The sequence below is a fragment of the Sminthopsis crassicaudata genome, chromosome 1 (genome assembly GCF_048593235.1).
Source record: "Sminthopsis crassicaudata isolate SCR6 chromosome 1, ASM4859323v1, whole genome shotgun sequence".
Taxonomy (NCBI): Eukaryota; Metazoa; Chordata; class Mammalia; order Dasyuromorphia; family Dasyuridae; genus Sminthopsis; species Sminthopsis crassicaudata.
In genome coordinates this window covers 419,111,326-419,135,160 of record NC_133617.1, presented here as the reverse complement: position 1 = coordinate 419,135,160, position 23,835 = coordinate 419,111,326, and the positions used below count along the sequence as shown (strand labels likewise).

General features: G+C 39.0%; 1 protein-coding gene across 2 annotated transcripts in view; it reads right to left on the bottom strand.

The window, feature by feature from the left end:
- PHF24 (PHD finger protein 24) overlaps positions 1–3,495 on the bottom strand; it is a 30,910-nt gene extending 27,415 nt beyond the window's left edge. Inside the window, exon 1 of one of the 2 annotated variants that reach the window (XM_074280269.1) lies at positions 3,168–3,495. The gene's annotated coding sequence lies outside the window, so the exon portion shown is untranslated. The remainder of the gene's footprint in view (positions 1–3,167) is intronic. The other variant, XM_074280268.1, reaches the window with a different exon arrangement.
- Positions 3,496–23,835: the final 20,340 nt, after the last annotated feature.

Below are 23,835 nucleotides of genomic sequence, written 5' to 3'. Positions count from 1 at the left end.
AACCACATGCACACCAGGTTGAGACATTGGAGGAAGGCTTTAGTGGGTGTTATAGCACCTTATTAAATAAATTATTGTGCTCTTTGCTTACTAGTGAGAAATGTTATAGATTCCTCTGGATCATCAACAGGAGAGGAAGAAGCCAAATGGTGGTGGTGGTCAACTCTAAGATCACAGTCTCCTGAATCCCTGGGTTTTTGGAGTGTGATAGGAAGAGATATTTCAATTCAATTCAATAAACACTTATTAACAGTCTACTGTATATAAGGCACAGTAGTAGGAACTCAAAATACAACAATAAAAAAGAAAATGGTCTCTGCCCTCAAGGAGTTTAGAATCCAGCATGGATGAATATGAGCTACACAAAAAATAATACAAATCAGAATATATGATCTGACAGAAGGGGTATAGTGGTGGATTAGATGGGAGTGGATGAGGGAAGGCTTCATCTAGAAGGTATCACCTGAGTTGGTGTAGGAAGAAAAAAGAAAGACAATCTGCAGAAGCAGGACAGCACGTACAAGATGCAGAGATCAGAAAGGGCTAGAAAAAACCCAGAAACATTAAGTGATCCAGTTTAGCTGGAATATAAGATGCATGAAGGGAAAGGATTTGAAAAAGACCTGGAAGGAGGTTGGAATCAGATTATGGAATACCTTTAACGCCGGGCTAAGAAGTTTGTGTTTTAGTAGTAGACAATGGGAAACTTGAAGTTATTACAGCAAGGGAGTGATGAAATAAAATCTGTGCATTAACAATATTATTTTGGTAGCTCGGTAAAATGAGTAAATAGGACAAAGGAAAGGATAGGAAGGAAGACAGTTTCATTTCTGTTATGTTGAAAGAGAGTATCTAGAGGAAGGAGAATTGAGATAGAGATAAGGGATTAGTCACCTAAATAATTTAAATTACAAGCATAAATAAGCTACATAAGAAATTAGATATATTGGAAAAGGGATGTCTGGAAATAGGCCTGGGGAGTTCCTGCTATTAATGGATGTGGAAAGAAGAAGCATATTAAAGTTGCTAGTAGAACAATATGAATGGAAGGAAGAAAATCATAAGAGTTTGGTCAGAGAAGCAATACAAGAGTGTCTAAAGCAGTAGACTGAGAATTGTGGCACTGGAAAGGGAGGGAGGGCATTACATTTGTTTCTCCCATGGTCTTTTGATGATATGGATTAAGCTAACCAGAATATTTGCTTTAAATGTCCCTTTCCTTTGCCTGGCTACTGATCCCTATGTCTTCTGCTGATTACCATCAGAGCTTATCTTAGGTACAGATGCAGATCCGCTGCTCTATCCTTACTGGAACAAGTCATAGTGGGAGGCCACCTACCCTAACCCCAACTTCTAGTGTTAGTCACTCCCCACATGACTGACTGTGAGAATGGGCCTGCTCTATTTGGAGATGGTCAGACCCAGCAGGGCTGAACACCATTAATTGTAGTCAATTTGCAACAGGTAAGGTCACCTCTGTCATCTTCAGATTCCCCTCACTTATTATGGTAAGCCCAGCATCAGTGCCCATTTCTATGCTGCCTCTTCTTGCCTACTGATTTGAGCTCTTCCAAATTATATAGGAATATCACAGTGCTTATGCTGTTAAAGACCATGAGTTGGAAAGAAACCCTATGATGCAGCAGAAAAAAAATATGGAGATGTGGAGTCCCTCTCAACTCAGTGGCCTTCTGTAAATCATTTCCTTTCTGGAGAATTCTGAGAGCTCAGTTTCCTAATCTGTAGAATTATGTATGGCTCCTTTCATTTCTATCATTCTAAATTGGTTGGGTCCTAGATAGACTGAACAATAAAAGGTTTGGTCTGGTGAAGCCTGTGAAGCTCTTCTCAGAATGTTTTAAAATACATTAAATAAAACCCATAGTATTAAGAAGAAAACTCATCAAGCTGAACTAGAGATGTAATTTCCCCCCTCAATCCGAAAGGTTTATTAACTCTTTGAAATCTATCCCACCGGGACAGCTAGGTGGCGCAGTGGATAGAGCATCAGCCTTGAATTCTGGAGGACCCGAGTTCAAATATGATCTCAGATACTTAACACTTCCTAGCTGTGTGACCCTGGGCAAGTCACTTAACCCCAGCCTCAGGGGGAAAAAAAATCTATCCCCCCAACCCCCGGTAATCCTGTGGAGCCCAGGTAAGAACTCTTGCCTAAGTAGGCATTTTTTGCCTTGGTCTCTTAATGCAGCATGTCAACATACACACATATTCTTTCCTGCCTCAAAGATAGCTTTTTCTCTTACCTTCCTCGCTTAACAACAACAAACAACAACAACAAAAACAAATTAAAAACACTCAGCAGCTTTGGGGATCCCTTACTAAAATCCATCTACTTAGCTTTCTCCTTGGTGACGACCCCTTTCTCTCCAACCTCTCCATACCTATCCACTAGGACTGCAAACACAGGTATACTGCCTATTTTTAAAGCAGCACAGAATTTTAAATGGCAAATAGAAATCCAAGTACTGTTTCTAAAGAACCTAAAGCATCTTTCTGGAAAGCCTGTGCCTTCAGGCCAAATGCTCCCCAGTTCGCAAATCCTTCTCCAGACAAATGAGCCACACCAGTCCTTTTAATCTTCCTGGAGCTTCCCTCTCAGTTTGCCTCCCCAATCACACAGCTCCAACTTTCGCTCCCTGCATCTGCCGGGCCGGCTCCTGCACACTCTTCCTTCCCACGGTCAAGTCCCTCTGCAGGGGGGACCTCAGAGTCCTGGCGGGTTGGTTCATTCCATCCAACATTTTGCCGGGTGCAAAAGGCAACATCAGTCCTCTCCCTGGTCAACAAGTACTGCTAAGCACCTCCTGAGTGCCTTGAGAGCTCGGTGCTCAGTCCGGGAGATGAGTAAGCTCCGAGACAAACGCAGGGACACCTCCGCCAGCCTGCCGAGCCCAGGCGCGGCCCTCGGGGACCCTCACCTGCAGGGACTGGGAGCAGCCACGCCCCGGGGCTCTCGGGACCCGGGCGAGGCCAGGTGGAGGGAGCTGCAGGGCGTGGACAGCTGCGGGCGGCCCCTGGACGGGTCCGCATTCCACGAACGCCCCCCTCGCTCTACCCTGCCTCCCTTCCCCCCTTTACCTCCCGGCCCAGCAGCGCTCCAAGCTCATCTGTTCCACCTTCCCCCCCTCCCGGCTCCCGCCGCTTACCCGGGGACTCGGCTCCGGCTCGGGGCACGGACTTACGACGTGGTTTCCTCCCTGAACATCCTCGCCTCCTACTCCGGAGCTGGGGCAACGGCGACGCCTTCGCCTCGGGAGCTTCGCAGGGAGGGTCCTACCTAGGACACCCTACCTGCCCCACCCAGGGACCGGACCCGTGGAAGGCGGGGCGAGAGGCAGGGGGCGGCGAGCCCCGGCCAGGGGCGAAGCCCCCGACCCGCACCCGCCCAGGAGGCTCGGCTCGGCTCGCCCGGCGGCGGCAGTTATCGGCTGCTGCTGCTGCAGCTCCTGCTGCTACGGCCCCACCGTTGCAACCGCCGAGGCTACTCCGGCCCCGCGCAGGCAGAAGCGCCCTTGGCTAGTGGGCGGGCGGGGGGCGGGCCAGGAGCCTTGCGCCCCCTCCCCTTTCCCCTCTGACAAGCGGGCGGGCGCGCGCTAGGGGGCGGCAGGGGGGGGGAGCCGCAGGGACTGTGAGGAGGCTCGGCGCGCGCCGCCTGCTGGAGGGGGAAGGGAGGAGGCACGGGGTGGGGAGGGCGGGGGGGTGGGAGGGCATGAGCAAGGAAGAGCGCGTGGTGTTAGCCCGAGAGCTGGGCGGCGGGCTGAGGGCTGGGGCTGGGGCAGGAGTCTGGGTGAGTGGGGGGAGCAGTATAGCAGCTTCGGCCTGACGCAGGCGGGCTGGGGAATACCAATGAGCGCCCCCCCGCCAAGCTCGGGGACTGCAGAGCCTGGGACTGCACCAGCTAGTCCGTCCGACTGGCACCGGCAAGGTCAGTCACACGCTGAGCCCTCCCCTCCCAGGCCCCTCGGCCCAGCCCAGAACGGGAGGGGGACTGCGTGCGTGCATGCATGGATTCATCCAGCAGCAGATTGCAGTTTGTGGAGGTGTGCGTGCATGCATGCATTCGTTCATTCATCTGCCCGTTCATTCATTCATTCATGAGCCCCCATCAACTTCCCCTCCGGACTCGTGTCTTAGAGAGAGAGAGTTCGTTAGAGGGATGGTGGCTGGGGAGGAGGCTCCAGGTAAAACCAACCTGAGCTTGGTTTCCGAGGATCTGGATTTAAGGGATCCAATACAACCCGAAAAACCCAACCGGAACTTAGACCCCTCCCTCACCCTCCTCCCTTAAAGCCCGGGGCGGGGGTTGGGGGGGGGGGAGAGGGGACGAAGCGGAGAACTTCGCTGCTCCTGCGGGCCGGCCGGCTTCCCCTTTCCCTGTGGCCCGCCTTCATTCCACCGTGCTCACGGAAGGGGCCGAGGTGTCGGACCCGAGCGGGGGAGGGTGAAGCTGCGGGAGCCAGAGTGGGGCTCTGAGAAGGAGAGTGAGCCTCCGCATTGCACACCTGTCTGGGGAGTGGAGGTTTCGCTCTTTTGCCGTCTCCTAAGGCCAGGCCTTGGCTTCCCAGGCAGGGGAGGAAACTGAGGCTCCGAGAGTTTGTGGGCTTTTCCAAGGGCACAGAGGCGCTAAATAGACTCCGGGCTAGAGCGGTCCCGCCTGGAGGCGCAGGCACTCCGGTCTCCCCCGCGCTCGGGACCTGGCCCTTCCTTGACCTTTTCCAGGAGACCCCTCCCATCCCAGGAGTCTCCGCTTTTAAACACAGCGGTTCGGGATAACCCAGTGGCTGCACACCTGGGGCCGGAGGAGCTGTGCCGACTTCTGCAGGAGCAGGTGCATCTGGAGGAGGAGAGGGTTCAGAGGGAAAACTCATGGACCATTGAGTTTGGGAGGCCTGTGATGGATTCCTTTGAATCTGGGAATCATCCTCCTAGAAATGATTAAGCCCAGGAGAGCTGAGGAGCCAGCCTTCTGTGTACTCTTTCCTGCAGTAATTAATAAGACTTCTATTTTTGAGAGCAAGGTCTGTCTAGCTATCTTGATACACTTTCCCTGCCTGTTCGGCTTTGCTTATGCTGCTTCCTATGTCACGAATGCCTCTCCCCTATTCACCTGTTGGATTCCCACTTAGTGTTTATAGCTCGGTGCAAATACGGTCTTCCTGGGGAAACCTTCCCCGAGCTCTAATGACTTCCCGTCCCCTACTTGGAATTCACATTGCATTGTTTTGCAAATCTAATCAATGTCTTAAGTAACATCATATATTGCAATTATTTGCCTTATCCTTCATTATTGTGTCTGCAAGCTCTAAGAGGGTGGAGATTGTATTTTATCTCAATTTACGTCTTACAGTTCTTAAGACAGTGACTCGTACACAGTAGGCACAAGATAAGGGCTTTGGGAATGAATGAATGCCTACTTTATGTCTAGACTGTTCAAGATGCTTTTGACAACATTTACCCAGGAACCTTACACAACAGATTAATACAATGGATTTTTCCATTTATCTGGCATAGATTCTTTAAATACCTAGAATATTCAAACCTAGTATAAAAGTTGTACCAAAAAAAGAAATTGCTATACAGCTGAAAGAGTTACAAAGAAATGTGATTACATTCCAGTGGTATTCAGTGAACGCCTCGATTTACATTATTGCATGTAATTTTCTTGGTGTTCAATTTCCTTTGTTAATAATGTACTAAGTTGGTTTTTTTCACTTTTTTTCTAGATCCGATTTTTCTTGTACATCAAGATAGCTGTATTAACATGTATATATATATATATATATATACATATATATATATATATATATATATATATATTGTATTTAAGATGTATTGCATTTAACATGTAACCTGCCATCTAGGAGATGGGGTTGGGGGTGAGAGGAGAAGTTGGAACAGAAGTTTTTGCAAGGGTCAATGTTGAAAAATTACCCATGCATATGTTTTGTCAATAAAAAGCTATAATAAAAAATAATGTACTGAGTTATGCAACTCTTCTTTCTAGTATGCTTGATAAATAAACATCCACACCATTTGCTGTGACAGCCCTGACAAGTAAGTAGGCAGTGGTGTTGGGACCCCATCAGAGCTGAATTATTCCAGTAACTTTGTAGGCAGAGGACTGTAAAGGGTGATGGTATTTAATGTCTCTTCAGCTTCTTTCTGGTTTAAAACTAGAGCTGTCAACAAAGAGGAAGAGGTAACAAATCTGTTCCTTAAGAAATCTCTGCTGACTTCCTGGAATGTAACTGATTTCTTAAACCCATAAAATATACATTATTGCTTATCTAAAAGTATTAAAAGCCATAGCTTAATTTATTTATACTTTTCTGCTCTTTGCAGCATTTCTTTTCTCTTCTGCCCAAGTGATTTTAGGATACACTAGATTCCTGTATTGAAGGGACATAGAGCATATGATTGATCACAGTGGGATAGGGATAGTCAGAGGAAACTTCTTGAAAAACCTGAGCTTTGAGCTGAGTCATAATGGAGGAAAAAAAAAAAGAGGGTCAGGCAGCCTAGAAAGAGGAAACGGAATGCACAAAGCCCTGTAGATGAGTGTGCAAGATTTGTATGGGGCTAACTTGATTAGAATAGAAAGGGTGTTCTGGGAAGCAGTTTGCTATATATTCTTATATCATTTGTTCTTTTATTGTTTTACATTTGTAACAATAAGAATCAGCTGCTGCCTTAAAGGATTACTCTGTTTTTCCACTGGATGGGCCTCTTTCAACTCGACCCATGAACAAGGACTAACTTCAGTCCTGGGGGAGATCCACAACCTGAGAAAAGAGTCAGCCTTTTTCTCACATTCTTTGGCTCTTTAGAAACCTAATCTGGAACTTTGCAGAGAATTGCTTAAGGTTTCAGTTTGGGCTCATGCCTAAGGTCTCTGCCAAAAAGTAGGGAGTAGAAAGGGACTCAACCAATGCAGATAAAGTTTGTTAAACATTTCTTTTGGAGGAAATAAATAACTAACAAAACCCGTAAGTGCCCCTTGCCAGAAGAAGCCAGTAACATAGCTATTCTTACTTTCTTTCCAGAGGTTGATATTCAAAACATCAGCATATGATGCATTTTGCAGGGCTGCTGAATTTTCTGTGCTGTTAAATAGTTTCCACCATATTCTTGTCTTCTGGAAAGCCTCATCAAAGGTTGATTGATCTTTTTCCTGGCAGTAGTCATCCTCTGCAGAAACTCACTTAGCTCACCATTCTCTCTAAATAAGGGACCAAAACAAAATCAGGGACCCAATGCCCAGACTCAGTGACTGAAACCCACACATGCTTGAGCTGCCATGTGCCAAGTTTGCTATTCCTCAGGCCATCAATCCCCACCCTTACCCCTTCAGGGAGAGACTCAAAGACTACTTATGTCTCCAGAGAGAAGAAAAGAGAGGTAGAAGGTAGATTCACTGCTCTTTTAAAGTCTACTGAGGCTGTTTTTGCTCAGTGTCAATAAGGGGACTGTTTCTTCATCCCAGGGTGCCCATTTCCTAAAGAAATGGCTACAGCAAGCATAGACTCATCATTTCCATGGAGTGTACTCCAGTCTGCCTCCTGCCGTGTGCATATTTCCTCTTCCCAAACAGACTGATGGTTTTTAGAAGTCAGGACCTATGTTTTCAATTTCTTTTTCATCTCCCTTAGTATGAAGTACAGAACTGTGCAAACAACAGATAACTGATGTTCAATGAATACTTATAGAGTGAATGATTGAGAAGCAAAAATGAGGACAGCTGTAAATGCTTGGTGAGAGGGGCACTATATTTTCTTTTTTTATTATTAAAATTTTTTTCAAAACATATGCATAGATAATTTTCAGCATTTAGCCTTGTAAAACCTTGTGTTCCAAATTTTTTTTTCTTCCTCCCTTCCTTCCTACCCCATCTCCTAAAGGGCAAGTAATTCAATATATGTTAAACATATGCAACTCTTCTATACATATTTTTATAATTATCATGTTGCACAAGAAAAATCATATCAAAAAGGAAGAAAATGAGAAAAAACAAAATGCAAGCAAACAACAACAAAAAGAGTGAAAATGCTATGTTGTGGTCCACACTCAGTTCCCATAGTCCTCTCTCTGGTTATAGATGGCTCTCTCTATCACAAGACCATTGGAACTGGCCTGAATCAGCACTGTGTTTTCTTAAGCAGAGTTATCACTCTGTGATAGAGACAGAGTTATCACTTCACAGGGCCAAAGATATCCTTAAGTGTAGGCATTCCCTTTAGTGGTGCACATCTGTACCTATCCATGCATGCTTTCTCTTCCTTTGACCCTTTTCCATTTCTTCACATACATTCTCCATATGAAATCTAAAATTAAAACAAGAAGTAGAGGAATAATGTGGTTGAAACTGTATAGTGACTCCTAGATTAAAAGACTAAATTAATGGTTGTTTATATTTTTTTTGCATACTGTTTTAAAAAAGAAAACATTTTTATCTAATTACAAAAAGGAGAGACACTTAACTTAGGTCTTAGTCCTTTCATTTTATAATAATTCCTTGTGGATGTGAAAAAGATAAACACAGAATCTCATTAATTCCTGCTCCTCTCCCATCTTAATAAAGTAGCTTATTAGCTTTTAGAAATAGGTGCCTCACAGGAGTACCTTTCCTAAAATGGTTTTGGGATACAGTCCACTGAGAAGGTGCTTAGGATGTTTGCCTGCTTATGCCAAATACCCCTATTTACTGCTGAAACATAGGCTCCATGCTTCTCTTCTTACTTGATGACCTAGAATGAAGAATTACTATGGCAACCAACAAGGAATCACTGGATTTTCCTTCAGAGAAGTCCCAGGGCTTTTCCATCTGGAATTTCTAGACTGCTCCATTTGCTCTTTATTCACCAAGAAAATGGCAGGAAGGTTTTTTTCTGGTAAATGTTACACTCATCATTTATCTCTTGGCTCTGTTGTCAGAGATTATTGGTTTGATCTACTATGTAAGATCCTTCAGTATTATTTCTCAGAAGTAAGCCATTATTCTCCAAGGATGGCCTAGGTATATTTCTCATAATTAGTTGCTCAGAAATGGTTAACCCTTAGGGGATACTAAATGGTCACTTTCTTAGGTCACTGTCCGATTTAAGCCAGCAATACTTCTTCAGGGGAAGATTATTTCATGATTTATTTAGTTTCACCCAATTTTTTTGCTTCAAGCTTTCCTTTTATTCCTCAAAGATTCACCACAGCATCCAGAACCATGCCATGTATAGAGTAGATGCTTAATTAAGGTCAATTGATGGATAAAGTTTTATCATTTTTTTATATAACCTCTCCAGCCTTACTTTGTACATTTTATTTGTAAAAGTTTTGATTTCTAAATATCTTATGCATTTGTTATCACTAGATTCTCTTACTACTTGGTGGGAAAGATAAAGCTGAATTTGCCCAGCAGATAGCAAGCTCATGATATTGTTATATATATGTATTTTGTAGCAGTTTCTCCCACAAATGGAACTTTGTTAAAGCAAAACCATTTAACATAGTGACCCTCTTTAATAACATTTGCAACATTCAGCATCCATGTCCTTCTGTCTCTCAACTAAGAGATAGGATATCTGTTTCGTTATCTATTTTCTAGGACTGAAGTTGGATATTGCAATAATATTTGAATTTGTACACCATAATATGCTCAGCAATTCCTGGATTTATGGGTATTCATTTTATTTCTAGCCTTTTGATACCACAAAAATGCTGCTGTGAATTCGTTGAATGTATATATGTATGAATGGTATATATGAGACCTTTCCTTGATTTCCTTGGGATATATTCCTAATAATAGGATTCTGGGTCAAAGGGCATGAATAGTTTAATAACTTTTCTTACATAATTCCAAATTGTTTACCAAAATGTTTGGACTAATTTACAGCTCCACCAACAGTGTGCTAGTGTTTTTGCCTTCTGATAGTCCTTCTAACACTATTTCTTTTTTTTTTTTTTTAATCATCTTTGCCAAATTGATAAGTATGAGGTAAAACCTCAGAGTTATTTTAATTTGCATTTCTCTATTAGCTATGTGGAGAATTTTTCATATGGTTGTTGGTTTGCAATTCTTCTTTTGAAGACTTTTATTTATTGCTAATGGCTCTTGGTCCTTTTTATTGTTTCTGTTCTCTATCTATCTTTGAAACCAGACTTTCATCTGAATGAATATTAATACAAAATTTTAAGTAAAATACTAGCAAAGAGGATATGGCAATATACTAAATAATAGTAATTCTTCAGCTGTACTTTTCACAAAATCATACACAAAAGGAGTGCCACAAATACTATCTTATTCAACTTGTACCTAGCCCAAAATTGCTTCTACAATATCTCTATTCTCTGCTTGTGAAGTAAATCTTTTAGTGAAAGATTAAAGATTCTCTCTTGAAGAAACATCCTGCTTTCGAATCTTTTCAATTATTAGGAAATATTGGCCTCTATGGCTTCCAGGCATTCCTCCTACTTTTATCTTATGGAGCCAAAAAAGGGTAAGCCTAGTTTTTGTTTCATATGCCAATCTTTAAATACTTGAAAAGATCCATAATGTCTTATTCCTACCAAATCTTCTCATCTCTAGCCTAAAAATCTGTACTTCCTTCAACAGATGGCATATTCTCCAATTTTCTTGCCATTTTGGTTACCATTTTTGGGATATGCTCCAACTTATGCATGCCTTTCCTAAAATGTGGTATCGGGAAGTAATTACTAGTACTCTAGAGGTGGTCAGACCAGGGCAGAGTATTATTTTCTCCTGAATCTTGGATACAGGATACTTTATTTCATGTTATCTAGAATAATAGTATTACATTTTTGACTGCAATATCAACATTGTTGATTTCATATTGATTTTTCAGTCCATTAAAACCATCTTTTTCATATGAATTACTAGCCACAACTCCTCTTCACATACTTTTTTAATCCAAATGAAGAATTTTAAACTTATTTGGAATAAATGAATTAGAATTTGACTCATCTTTATAACATGTCAAGATGTTTTTAGGTCTTTATTTTGTCTTTCAATATATTAGCTATCCATCCCAGCTTTATCACATCTTAAAATTTGCCAAATATCCCCTTATTTAAGTTATTGATTAAAAGTGGCACAAGGCCAAGGTCAAAAACTTGGAACATTTCTCTAGAAATCCTCTTCCAGGTTAACTGACTAATTAGTGACTACTTCTTTGTTCTAATCATTCCAAGCACTCTGAATCTTCCTAACTGTGATATTGTCTAGCCCATACATTTTTCTCTTATTCACAATGATAACATGATAGATCTTATAAAATGCTTCTAAAAGTTGGCACTCCCCTTCCCTAAGAGTATAGTTTTTTGTTCTAGAACCGGGGAATCAAAAAGGGGCAATGAGTGTAGTTTGTCATGACTTGTTCTTGACATACCTTACTAGTTTCTAGGAATTATTGCTTGAGATTGTTCTTTACTTTGTAATTATTGAAAACATATCTTTGGTTATATGGGTTTTTTTCTGTATTTACCATAAAAGTCAAGCTCTTTAGTTTAATTTGGAGATTTTATATTCATCCCTTTTTGAAAATCAGGACATTTGCCCTTCTCCTCTGCTGTAGCATTACTCTCCTGTTCTCTGTGATCTTTTATTGAGCTCAGCAATTAAACACAAGAGTTCTTTTACTACCTTGAAATATAATATATTCTATCTTGGTGACTTACTGTCATTGAGGGAAGTGAGAACTCTCTTTTGGTCTCTTCACTTCTCTTGTACTTTTTACTTTCTGCTTTGAAAAGGAAACACACAGATTAAGAATTGATAATCTTCTATCATCCACTCACAATAGTAATTCTGTCCTTTCTTTGATCCTCCCCTTTATTCCAAACAGCTAACCCCCACCCCACCTTGTTTTTTCACTTACTGTCAATCTTGGCTCATTGTGGGCTTTAGGATACTAGGCACTCTTGTATTCATTCCTAGTTACTTGACTTAGCATTCACTCTCTATACATCTAATGGGGTATGGGGAGTTGTAAGGACAGGTGTTAATTTGAGTTGCTTGATATGTTCCTGTGAAATTTATCCTTTCGGTTTTTAAATCCCTCTATTATCATGAATCAAAAAAGTATTAGGTTCTTGGGTTTTCTCTATCTTTTCTCTGGATCATTTCAAATTTTCTCTGGATATCAGATTATATTAAGGCTTTTGTCTTCTGTATCACCTGTCATTTGATGAAGTGGTCACTCCCAAGGTTCCTGTCATTTATATGTCAACAACTGGTTCTTCCTTGTGGGTAAGAATCAGCTATAGAATAGCAGTTCTCGGTGTCATTTTCTTTTCTTTTTTCTTTTTAAATTTTTTTCTAAAAAGCAGTTTATTTTTCCAAATACATGTAAAAATATATTTCAATATTCATTTTTGTAAGATTTTGTCTCATTTTCTTTTGAAGGATTAAATAGTAATTAATTTATTTTATCAGTTGCTCTACTTTTCTTACATAGGAGAACCAGCAGATCTTTGGGTGGTTTCCACATCTAATTTCTGGTAGTCTTTGTCTCCACAACAACACTATCCTCTGTGTTGAATTTCTTTTTGTTCAAATGGTCTGTTACATAGTTTCAAATAATATCACTTCTCTTTCTTTATTGATCTTCACTCAAAAAGTCAATTATGTTTCCCCTTCAGTTTCTCAAATATGCTTTCGAGTATATATTCTTAATTTAATTCTCCTCTAATGCTTCCTTTATATCTAATCTCAGGCAGGTATTAATAGCACAAAACTATCCTTATCTTCCAAATTTCCTGTCTTCAATGGCATAAGTGATGCCAGTTTCTTTGTCCCTAAAGTCTTTAGTTTGTTTGCCAAGGATTTCCCAATCCTTAGCATTGTTCTCTCTTAAGTTTCTTCTAGTGGTAGTGGTATAATTTACCCACACATGTATCACCAGAAGGGGATTACGATCATAAGGTTTGACAAGCGCTCACATTATATCAACAAATTATTTTTTTATTTAGTAGGAAATCACCAACTACCACTTTTTATCTCTATTCCTCTAGCTCTTGTTGAATGATGTCTCATCTTATGTGAATTCTCATCATCATTCATTGGAGTATCAGAAATTGTATTCTCCAGAAATGGTTCAGCATGTTTGGTAATCTTTCTATTTATTCTGTATAACATCGCTCCATATTCCATCTTTGATACAGGTGAGAATTCTCCATATTTTCAACTCCTTTTTGTTCATGAAACACTTCAGTTCTTTCAAGGACTGCTTCATTTTTTAAAGACCTTTTCATATGATCTTTTTGTATAGATATAGGCATTTTAGTGAAAAAAATATAAGCTTAGCAAACTATTTGCAGACTGTTGCAAAAACAACCTTTTTTTTGTTTTCTTTTTTTGTTGTTCCACATAGCTTATGATGTTGGTAATTGCTTTGGTAATCTGCCTTTAAGACAGAAAATTGGCCATAAATGAACTTCCTAATAAAAAAGCACCAGGACCAGTCGGATTTACAAGTGAATTCTATCAAACATTTAAAGACCAAGTAATTCCAATATTAAATAAATTATTTGGAATAATAGACAAGGAAGGGGTCCCACCAAAAAAGCACATGATAAAATACAACATTCATTTCTATTAAAAACCACTTAAAAGTGGAGTAGCTAGATGGCACAGTGGATAGAGCATCAGCCATGGAGTTAGGAGGACCTGAGTTCAAATGCAGCCTCAGACACTTCACATATTAGTTGTGTGACCATGGGCAATACATTTAACCCTGATTTCCTAGCCAAAAAAGACAAACAAATAAAAAACCACTTGGAAGTATAAGCATAAATGGACTTTTCCATAAGTTGTTAAGAACTATTTATCTAAAACTATTAGCAAGTACGTTTTGTTATGGGAATATACTAGAAGCCTTCCTAGTAAAATCAGATGTGAAACAAGGATGCCCACCGTCGCCAATATTATTCCGTATTATATTGGAAATTCTTGTAATAGCAATAAGAGAAGAAAAAAAAATAGAGGGAATCAGAATGAAAAATAAGGTAATAGAATTATCTCTTTTTGCAGATGGTATGATGATATACTTGGAAATTCCTAAAGACTCAAATAAAAAGTTAATTGAATTAATGAAAATTTTCAGCAAAGTAGAAGGATATAAAGTAAATCCACATAGAATAAATTCAAAGGAATTAATGGAAAAAATGTAAAGAAAGGAAGGTTAGCAGTACCAGATTCTAAACTATATGATAAAGCAATAATTACCAAAACTATCTGGTATTGGCTAAGAATCAGAAAGATAGATCAGTGGAATAGAGTAGACATACAATCTACAGCATCAAACAAATATAATAAGCTAGTGTTTGACAAGTGTAAAGACTTAAGTTTTTGGGATAAGAATTCATTATCTGGTAAAAATTGTTGGGAAAACTGGAAAGCAGTTTGGCAGAAATTGGGCATAGACCAGGATCTTATACCATGTATCAGTATAAGGTCAAAATGGATCCATGATTTAGATAGAAAGGAAATAGAATAAGAAAACCTGTAGAACATGAAACATATTACCTTTCAGACTAATGGATAAGTGAGGAATTTATGAACAAATAAAAGAGTGTTGTAAGATATAAAATGGATAATTTTGATTAAAATTAAAATTTTTTACACAAATTAAATGTAGCTAACATCAGAAGTAAGCAGAAAACTAGAGGGAAATTTATAGACAGTTCTTTAGATAAAGGGCTTATATCTTAAATATATATTTAAGATATCTATATATAGATATATAAAGAACTTTTTAAATTTTCTAAGATTGTGAGTCTTTCTTCAATTGATAAACAATCAAAGAATATGAATAGGCAGTTTTCAGATGAAGAAATCAAAACAATTTATAGTCACATAAAATTGCTCTAAATCATTATTGATTATAGAGAGATGCAAATTAAAACAACCTTGAAATATTGTTGGAGTTCTGAGGCATTATGGTATTATCTCTGCAAGAATTCAGGCTCAGAATTTCTGACCCAGCAAAGGCATTTATTTGGGCATTTAGGGGAATAGAGGTTATTCAACTTATTCTCTTTAAGGGAGGGAGCAGTAGCCTAGCAGAGGAAGTCTGAGGTTTATATAGAGAAAAAAATAGGAGAATTGGGCAGAGCAAGAAAACTGGATAATTTTAGATGAGATTTCACAAACATTTGGAGAATTTCAGATAAGGATATATATGAGAAAAGTACCTGTGATTGAAAAAAGGTAAAATTCAGATAAGGTGTGCATAGAAAAGTCCTTTAACTCTACTGGGGAGAGAGAGAGAGAGAGAGAGAGAGAGAGAGAGAGAGAGAGAGAGAGAGAGAGAGAGAGAGAGAGAGAGAGAGAGAGAGAGAGAGAGAGATTGAGAAATTAATTTGGACTGGGGAAGCAGCTAAAATTCCATCAATATCATCTCACACCAATCACATTTGCTAAAATGATAGAAGGGGAAAGTGACAAATGTTGAAAATAATGTGGAAAAATTGGTATCTTAATTCATTGTTGGTGGATCTGTGAGCTAATCCAACAATTTTAGAGAGAGATTTGGAATGATGCCTACAGAGTTATTAAACTACCTATACCATTTGATCCATTAATACCAATATTATGTCTGTTTCCCAAGATGATTAGGGAAAATGGAAAAGAACCTAAAATATTTATAGCAGCTCTCTTTGTGGTGGCAAAGAAATGAAAATTATGGAATGCCTGTCAATTGGGGAATGGCTAAACAAATTATGGTTTATGTTCATGATGGATTATTACTCTGCTATAAGAAATGATGAGCTTAATGATTTTAGAAAAGCATGGAGAGACCTCCACAAAATAATGAAGAGCAAAATGAGTACAACTAAGAAAACATTGTACACAGTAACAGCAACATTGTTTTAAGAACAACTTTGAGCAGTCAAGTCATTCAGACTTATGAATACCCAAATTAACTGCAAAGATCCTATGAAAGAAGATGCTATTTGAATCAGTACATATATATGTATATTTATGTGTGTCTGTATAGACACATACAACATATTTATGTCTAATGGTAGCCATGTAAAAGTTTGGGTTGGAAGAAAGTGGAAAAAAAAGGAAGTTACATAGCTTTGTTGCATGTTTGAGAAGAATAACAATTTGTACATAATGGATGTTTTTCTACCCGTCTTTGTTATGAAAATGTTATATTTCCTAAGTTCAGAATAAAATTAATGATTTTGTTTTAAAAGACATAAAACTGATTTTTTTTTTTTTGGGGGGGGGTGTTCCTGAACAAGATTCAACTTATTTAGGATTAGCTTTTCTAACTTTTCTGTAATATGACCCTACGATCAGTTCAGCTTTCTATAATGGATAGTTTATTTTTTTTCCTAACATACAGAGAAGCAAATCAAAGCTGCCTTACAAATAAAAGCCCAATTGTTTCTCATTGCTCTTGATCTTCAGATACATTTCTATATATTTCTGATCCTTAGTTCACTACTTTGGTGGAGTGGGATAAGGTTGCTAACTAAGCAAGGATGCAAACAAAAGCCTTCATATGGGAACAACTAGAATCTGTCACCTTAGAACTACAGCCTGGATTTGAATTCCACTTCTCTTATGTGACTTTAGCTTAATCATTTAACTTCTCTGAAGGGCAATTTCTTATCTACTAAAAATGGGGGAGGGTTGGATTAGATGGCTTCTGAGGTGTCTTCCAGTTCCAAATCAATGATCCCATGCTTTTTTTTTTTCCATCTTGCCACTGACCTTCAGATTCCCCTCTTATTTCCTTGGCTATAAATAAATCTCTAAATATATCACTATCAGTCTATAAATAATGTTCAACATTTATTACGCACATATTTTGTACCTGTGATTCTGGAGATAAAAAGAAAAAATAAAAGTAGTGCCTGCCCTCAAGGACTTTATATTCTGATGGGGGAAACAGCAACTGTATCAAAGCATACAAAAGAAATTCGGAGTAGCAAGTAGGTAACCTTGGAAGAATAGATGGCACTGGCAGCTGGAGGTACATGAGGAACCAGAAAAGGCCTTCTGGAGGATTTTGAGTCTTAAAAGAAGCCAGGGATTCTAAGAGTTGGAGTTTGGAAGGGAGAACATTCTAGGCCTGGGATACAGCCCGGGAAAGAAGGACAGAAACAGGAGATCTTGGGTGAGGGATAGGGAACTAGATCAGTTAAAGTTGGATTGTAATGTTCTTGCAGGGGAGGAGAAGGTGAGAAGATTGAAAAGGGCTCAGGTTCTTACACTGGAGATAATAGAGAACTATATGAGTTTATTGAGCTTGCTGGGGGAAAGAGTAGGGGGTGAAGATGATGTCATAGTTCGCCTGTACTTGAGGAAAATCACTGGCAGCTGAGTGGAGGGGGATTGGAGGAAGGAGAGGTTTGAGGCAAGGAGAGCAATTAGAAATATTAAAAGTGGATTTTGGGTAAAACATAACTGATATAATTTTGTTCTGTATTTTTCATTTTGCTGTGTTCATGAACTTCAAGACTAGCTGCAATAGTTGGTTCCCCTTTCTTCTTTGCACCCCTAATTGGTGTAAAAAGATTAAATTGCTAAAAAGAAAAAAAAGTACTTCAACAGTCTTGGGAAAGCCCTTCTCCCATATCTAGCCAAATAGGTAGTGCCCTTGGATTTTGTGCAACTAGCTATTCTTTTATTATTATTATTAAAGCTTTGTATTTTCAAAACATATGCATAGGTAATTTTCAAGTCACACTTGCAAAACCTTGTGTTCCAAATTTTTTTCTCTCTCTTCCCATTCCCTCCCACCAAGTTATATTAAAATATGTACAATTCTTTTATACATATTTCCACAATTATCATGCTGCACAAGAAAAATCAGATCAAAAAGGAAAAAAGGAGGAAGAAAACAAAATGCAAGCAAACAACAACAAAAAATAAAAATACTATGTTTGATTCACATCCTCCCCACAATCCTCTCTCTGCAGATGCAGATGGCTCTCTTCATCACAAGACCATTGGAACTGACCTGAATCATCTCTTTGTTGAAAAGAGCTACATCCATCAGAATAGATCTTCGTTTAATCTTGTTGATGTATACAATTATCTCCTGGTTCTACTCACTTCATTTAGCATTAGCAACTAACTATTCTGAAAAGGATATATCCATTCTTTACTTCTTATAGCTATTTACATTCTTCTTAATGTGCATTTTTTGTATAACCAGCTATACTATAAATGAAAAGCTATATTTTAAAAAGTCTTATTTAATGTATGAATAATACTAGCTGAATTGTGAATGACAGAAATATATTCCCAACAACTGCTGATGGGGTGTGTCACCTTCTGAGTGTAATAAAACCTATTTCTCTGATTTATACTGACATATTGGTGTTAACTAGTCAAACTTATAAGAAAATCCATGCAACAAAAGGCTATTGAAATAGTCTAGGCAAGAAATAATGAGGGGCTCCTGAACTAGATTGGTGGTTTTGTGGGGAAAAAAAGAGCATATATAGGAGAGATATTATACAGACAAATTATAAGATTTGGCAACTGATTAAATGTGTGGGTGAAAGTTCATAACAGAGGTTTAAGTGATTAGTAAAATAGTGGTGCTTTTTTAGAGTTATAGGAAAGTTCAAAGGAGGAAAAACTTTGAGGGAAAAGATAAATTCTGTTTTGGACATGTTGAGTTTGAGGTAGCTATGTAATATCCTCTTTGGAATGTCCAATAGGCAATTGAAGATGTGGGAATGGAACGCAGAAGAGAGACAAGGAGTGGATAAACTGATCAGTGATTTATCCACATTGAAATATTAATTGGGGGCAGCTAGGTGGCGCAGTGGATAGAGCACCAGCCTTGAATTCAGGAAGACTTGAGTTCAAATCTGATCTCAGACACTTAACACTTCCTAGCTGTGTGACCCTGGGCAAGTCACTTAACCCCAGCCTCAGGGGGGAAAAATATTAATTGAATCCAAAGGATTTGAGTACAAAGAGAAAAGAGACAAGAGCCTAGTATAGAGTTTTGAGGGATATCTAGAGTTAGTGGGAGTGACAATGATAATGGGTCCACCAAAAGAGACTAAGAAGGAATGGTCAGACAGAAAAAAAAAAAAAAAAAAAAAAAAGGGAATTAAGAGAGAATAGTTACAAAAACCCAGAATATTCAAAAATTGGTCTTCAGTGTTATGAGCTTTAGAGAGATCAAGAAGGATGAGAATTGAGAATAAGCCATTAGATTTGGCAATTAAAAGATCATTGGTTCTTTTTTGGAAAGAGCACTTTCATTTAAGAGGAAATGTAACCATTGGGTGTTGATAGCTTTTTCAGAGAGCTAATTGAGAAGGGCGATAAGCCCAAAGTCATCTCATTTATGTGATTTAAATGTGGGGTTTATAGGTGCTAATTTGATGAAGAGACAAAAGATGAATGACAGAATCAGGACAGTGACTGAAACAAACATCTGGAGAAATTGGAAACTGGAAGAATCTTGGAGCCAGAGACAAATGATCTCGGAGTAAAGAGGTGATTAATAAGGAAAGACAGGAAGTGCAAATTGCTTAAGAAGAAAAGACTTGAGAGATGAAGAATGACTTATGAAGGGAGAGTGTCAAGCTGGAATTGGAGGGTGGCAAAATTGCAGAGATGCGAGGAGCTTCAGAGACCATATAGTCCAACCTGCTCCTAAACAAGAATCCCTTGAACATTGTGGCTGACAAATGGTTGCCCAACTTTCACCTAGAGAGTTCTTGGTAGGGGAATGCACTACCTCTATAGGCAGCCCATTCCACTTTTGGATAGTTCTGGCTTTTCTTGCTTACACTAAGTCTAAATCTACCTCTGCATCTTTTACTTCTTCTTCTCAGTTCTGCCATCTATCTGGTCAAACAGAACAAGTCTAATCTTTTTACATAACAGCTCTTCTGATATTTGAAGACATCTCCTCTCCACGCCTTCTCTTGTGCTGTTAAATATCTTCAATTCCTCAAATTGACCATTATAAAGCATGACCTTGAGAACCTTCAATACCTCTAGATGTTCTTCAGTTATCAGTGTCTTTCCTGAAATGTGCTCAGAATTGAACAGTTATGGTTCTGATTTGGTTGTCCTTCATGCTTGAAGGGGACTGAAAGGACATCACTATGTCGGGGTCACGATACAATATGCCTGACTGCCTGATCAGTCAGACAGGAATATTTGGAGTGTCACTAAATGTGCACACTGCGCATTTCTTTTGAGTTACTGCTTTGTTCATTGAGCATAACACTTTCTTGGATGCTCTTTGCACGCTCCTGTGCCAGAGTTTCCCAAGTCTCACAGTGGATCCTGAATTCTTCAGAGACACCTGGAGAGTGCCCTTGTATGGCTTTTCATGACCTCTGCATGACTACTTGCATTCTGTGAGTTCTTCAAGTAGTCCTTTAGGTGAACATGTTCGGCGTTCGAACCACGTGGAGTTGTGTTCCCTTGAGGTTGTGCTCTCTGCAGTAGGGTGAGAATGCTTGGCAGTTCAGTCTGAAAAAGCACCTCCGTGTCTGGTACCTTGTTTTGCCAAATAATCATCAGAATCTTTCTAAGATAATTTAAATGAAAGTAATTCCATTTTCTGGCATGGGGCTGGCAGACTGTTTGGGTTTCACAGGCACACAACAGTGAGGTCAGTACAAGACTCTGTAGACCTTCAGTTTGGTAAACAGCCAAATATACTGCCAAGATAAGTCAATTCATCCACAGCATTTACAATTCCTCCATTTGCTAAAACTAGTGGTTCCACATATGGATACAGTGATGTGGAGAACCTCTGTTAGCACAAAACCTAGAGAACTGTTCCATATTCTCTTGTATTTTGGCCCCAGAGGCTTAATTGAGGACGTAATCATCTGTGCACAAAAAGTTGCATTCTAATTCTTCCTCCCCTTTAGTCTTGGCTATGGTCTTGCCAAATTAAACAACGTGCCTTCAGGTAGTAGCTGATCTTGATGCTGTTTTCATCTTCGTTGAAGGTGTCTGACAGTACTGGGAAAAGGCATGGGGGCAAAAAAACAGCCCTGCTTCACTCCCTTGGTGACTGGGAAAGCTTGAGACTGTCATCCATGTGCCAACATGCCAGCATGAAACTGACTACAACACTGACGCACTTCTCTGGGCCACCAAAATTTGTCATGATCTTATACATGACCAACAAACAGTATCAAAGGTCTTGGTCAGATCAGCGAACTGTTTTGACTAGAGCAAGTATGTGAAACTATCATCTCTTTAGTTATTTTCTTATTAGTATTTTATTTCCCCCAATTACATGTAAAAACAATTTTTAGTATTTGTTTTTAAAACTTTGAGTTTCCTTTCTTCCTCCCCACTTCCCATTCCCTTTGAGAAGGCAAGCGATTCAAAGTAGGTTATACATGTGTAGTCATGTAAAACATATTTATGTATCAATTAAGTTGTGAAAGAAAACACAGACAAAAAAACCCTCAAGAAAAGCAAAGTTTAAAAAGTATATTTCAATCTGTATTCAGACAAAATCACTTCTCTGTCTGGGGATGAATATAATTTTTTTATCATAAATCCTTCTAAGTTGTCTTAGATCATTGCATTGTCATTCACAACTAATCATCTTACAGTGTTGCTTTTTGTACACAGTACGTTTTACTTTGCATTAACTCATGGAAATCTTTCCAGGGTTTTCTGAGAGCATGCTGCTTATCATTTTTTATAAAATAATACTCTTCAATCACAATCATATAGCACAACTTCATTGCCTTCAGAAAAGAATTGCTATAAATGTTTTTGTACATATAGGTCCTTTTTTTTAATATAGGAGATATTTGTGGATATAGATATGTAGTGGTATTGCTAGGTCAAAGATTATGTGTAGTTTTAAAGCCCTTTAGGCATAGTTCCAATTGCTCTACAGAATTGTTGAATCAGTTCACAAATCCACCAACAGTGCATTAATGTCTCATTTTTCCCATATCCCCTACACCATTTGTAATTTTCCTTTTCTATTTTATATGCCAATCTAATTGGTATAAGATAGTACTTCAGAATTATTTTAATATACATTTCTCCAATAAATAGTGATTTGGAGTATTTTTTTTTCATGTGGCTATAGCCACTCCAGGAATCATTTTATGGCATTATTTTAAAATGTTTTGAGGGATTCTGGGGATAGCTCAGAGAAATCAAGGCCTTTTCTCCACCTTCTTGGCTCTGGGCACCCAGTGCTTCTGGCTACCTCCTTAGTTCCCACACTACTCTTGTACCCCTACATTGCTTGATCTCCTCTTACATAGTCACTCCTCCTTCTGATCATGCTATTCCTGGATTAGGGTCCTTCCATCCCTTTCCCTGATCACTCTGTTCTTGAGTGGAGTCCCTTGACAAGACAGTGGACATTTCCATCTAATCCTAATCTAATTCATGGGACCTGATTTTCCCTATGCCTAGTCAACTCTCATTATTCATTAGTCTCTCAATCAATGTGATATTTAATGCCTAAGAGTAAACTACCTATCTGTAGTCCATCATTGATTTCTCATCACTATCCTCCTCAACTATCCCCTCCTATGTACAAATCCAGGTCTGTCACTCCCTTCCATTGTGTCTGAAATTCCCATTGTGGAACTAACACATTTCCCCCCATTTTGTTCCTCTTCCTCGCATGTGTTTTTTCATCTTATGGCACATCCGAATTCCCCTAGATGACACAACATCCCTGACTATCCTAGAACTAGCTGTACCCTCTTTTAAATCTTAGTAATCCTGGTACTCAAAGAGAAATTGGAACACTCTTTGCTTCCCACTGCCCCTTTGAGACTTCCACCTTGCTATCATCACTCTGCAACCTCTTTTTCTTTGAAGCTCATTCTACCAAAATGTATTAGCAAATCTAGGTCATGATGGCTATTGCCTATTGGAGTCCAAGGTTAATTTTTTTATGGTTTTTTATTTTTTAAAATTTATTTTTTTTTGAGGAGTACAGTATCTGGCTTTCTGTCTTCCTCTACTCTCAAATATCCAAACCTCCTAATTTCTCAATTTTCTTAGATACTATGGCTTTCTCCACTCTACCTCAATCATATATAGGGATGGTTACACCTTACATTTTGTTATCACCAACAAATGTTCCATTTCTACAGTAAAAAAAAAAAAGTTGACATTATTTTAACTGATCATAACCTCTATAACTTACTCCTCCTAAACATACTCTTTATTCTCAATGTGACCTAGAATCTTTCTGATACTGAGTATTTTCTTAGGCTATTATTCTTGTTCTAATTTTACTTTTCTCTATTTTTTTCAATCTCAAATCTATAGTTAACCAGATTGAATTTATATTTCTTTTATACTCAAATCACTTGCCCCTGTCCTACCCTGTTGCTACTTATGCCTGAGAATTTTCCACTCTATTCTCATTAACAGCTGAAGATAGCAGGAAAGAGTGCACTTAAAATTTATGGTGTTTTGTTTTGTTTTGTTTTGTTTTTACCTCCACTGAGCCTCCCATGCAGTAAAACAATCTTCCTATATCTTCCTATCTTTATCCCATTTCTTACAGCAGGTGTTATAAACCTTTTCTCTGCTCAAAATTCACCCTTAGTGAAGGGTCTTGACTCATACTTGACTGAGAAAATAGAGATAATTTTCCTTGAGAAAATAGCGATAATTTATCTTCAGGTCCCTCTTTTCCCCTTTTCTTCTTAAAATCTCTTGATACATTCTGCCCTCTCTCCTTTAATCTCTAATAAGGAGGTGATCTTTCTCTTTGCCAAGTTCAGCCCTTCTTAATACACCTTGGTTTCTATTACACTGGTGGTCTGCAGATTGCTTCATCACCTATTTTTCTTGAA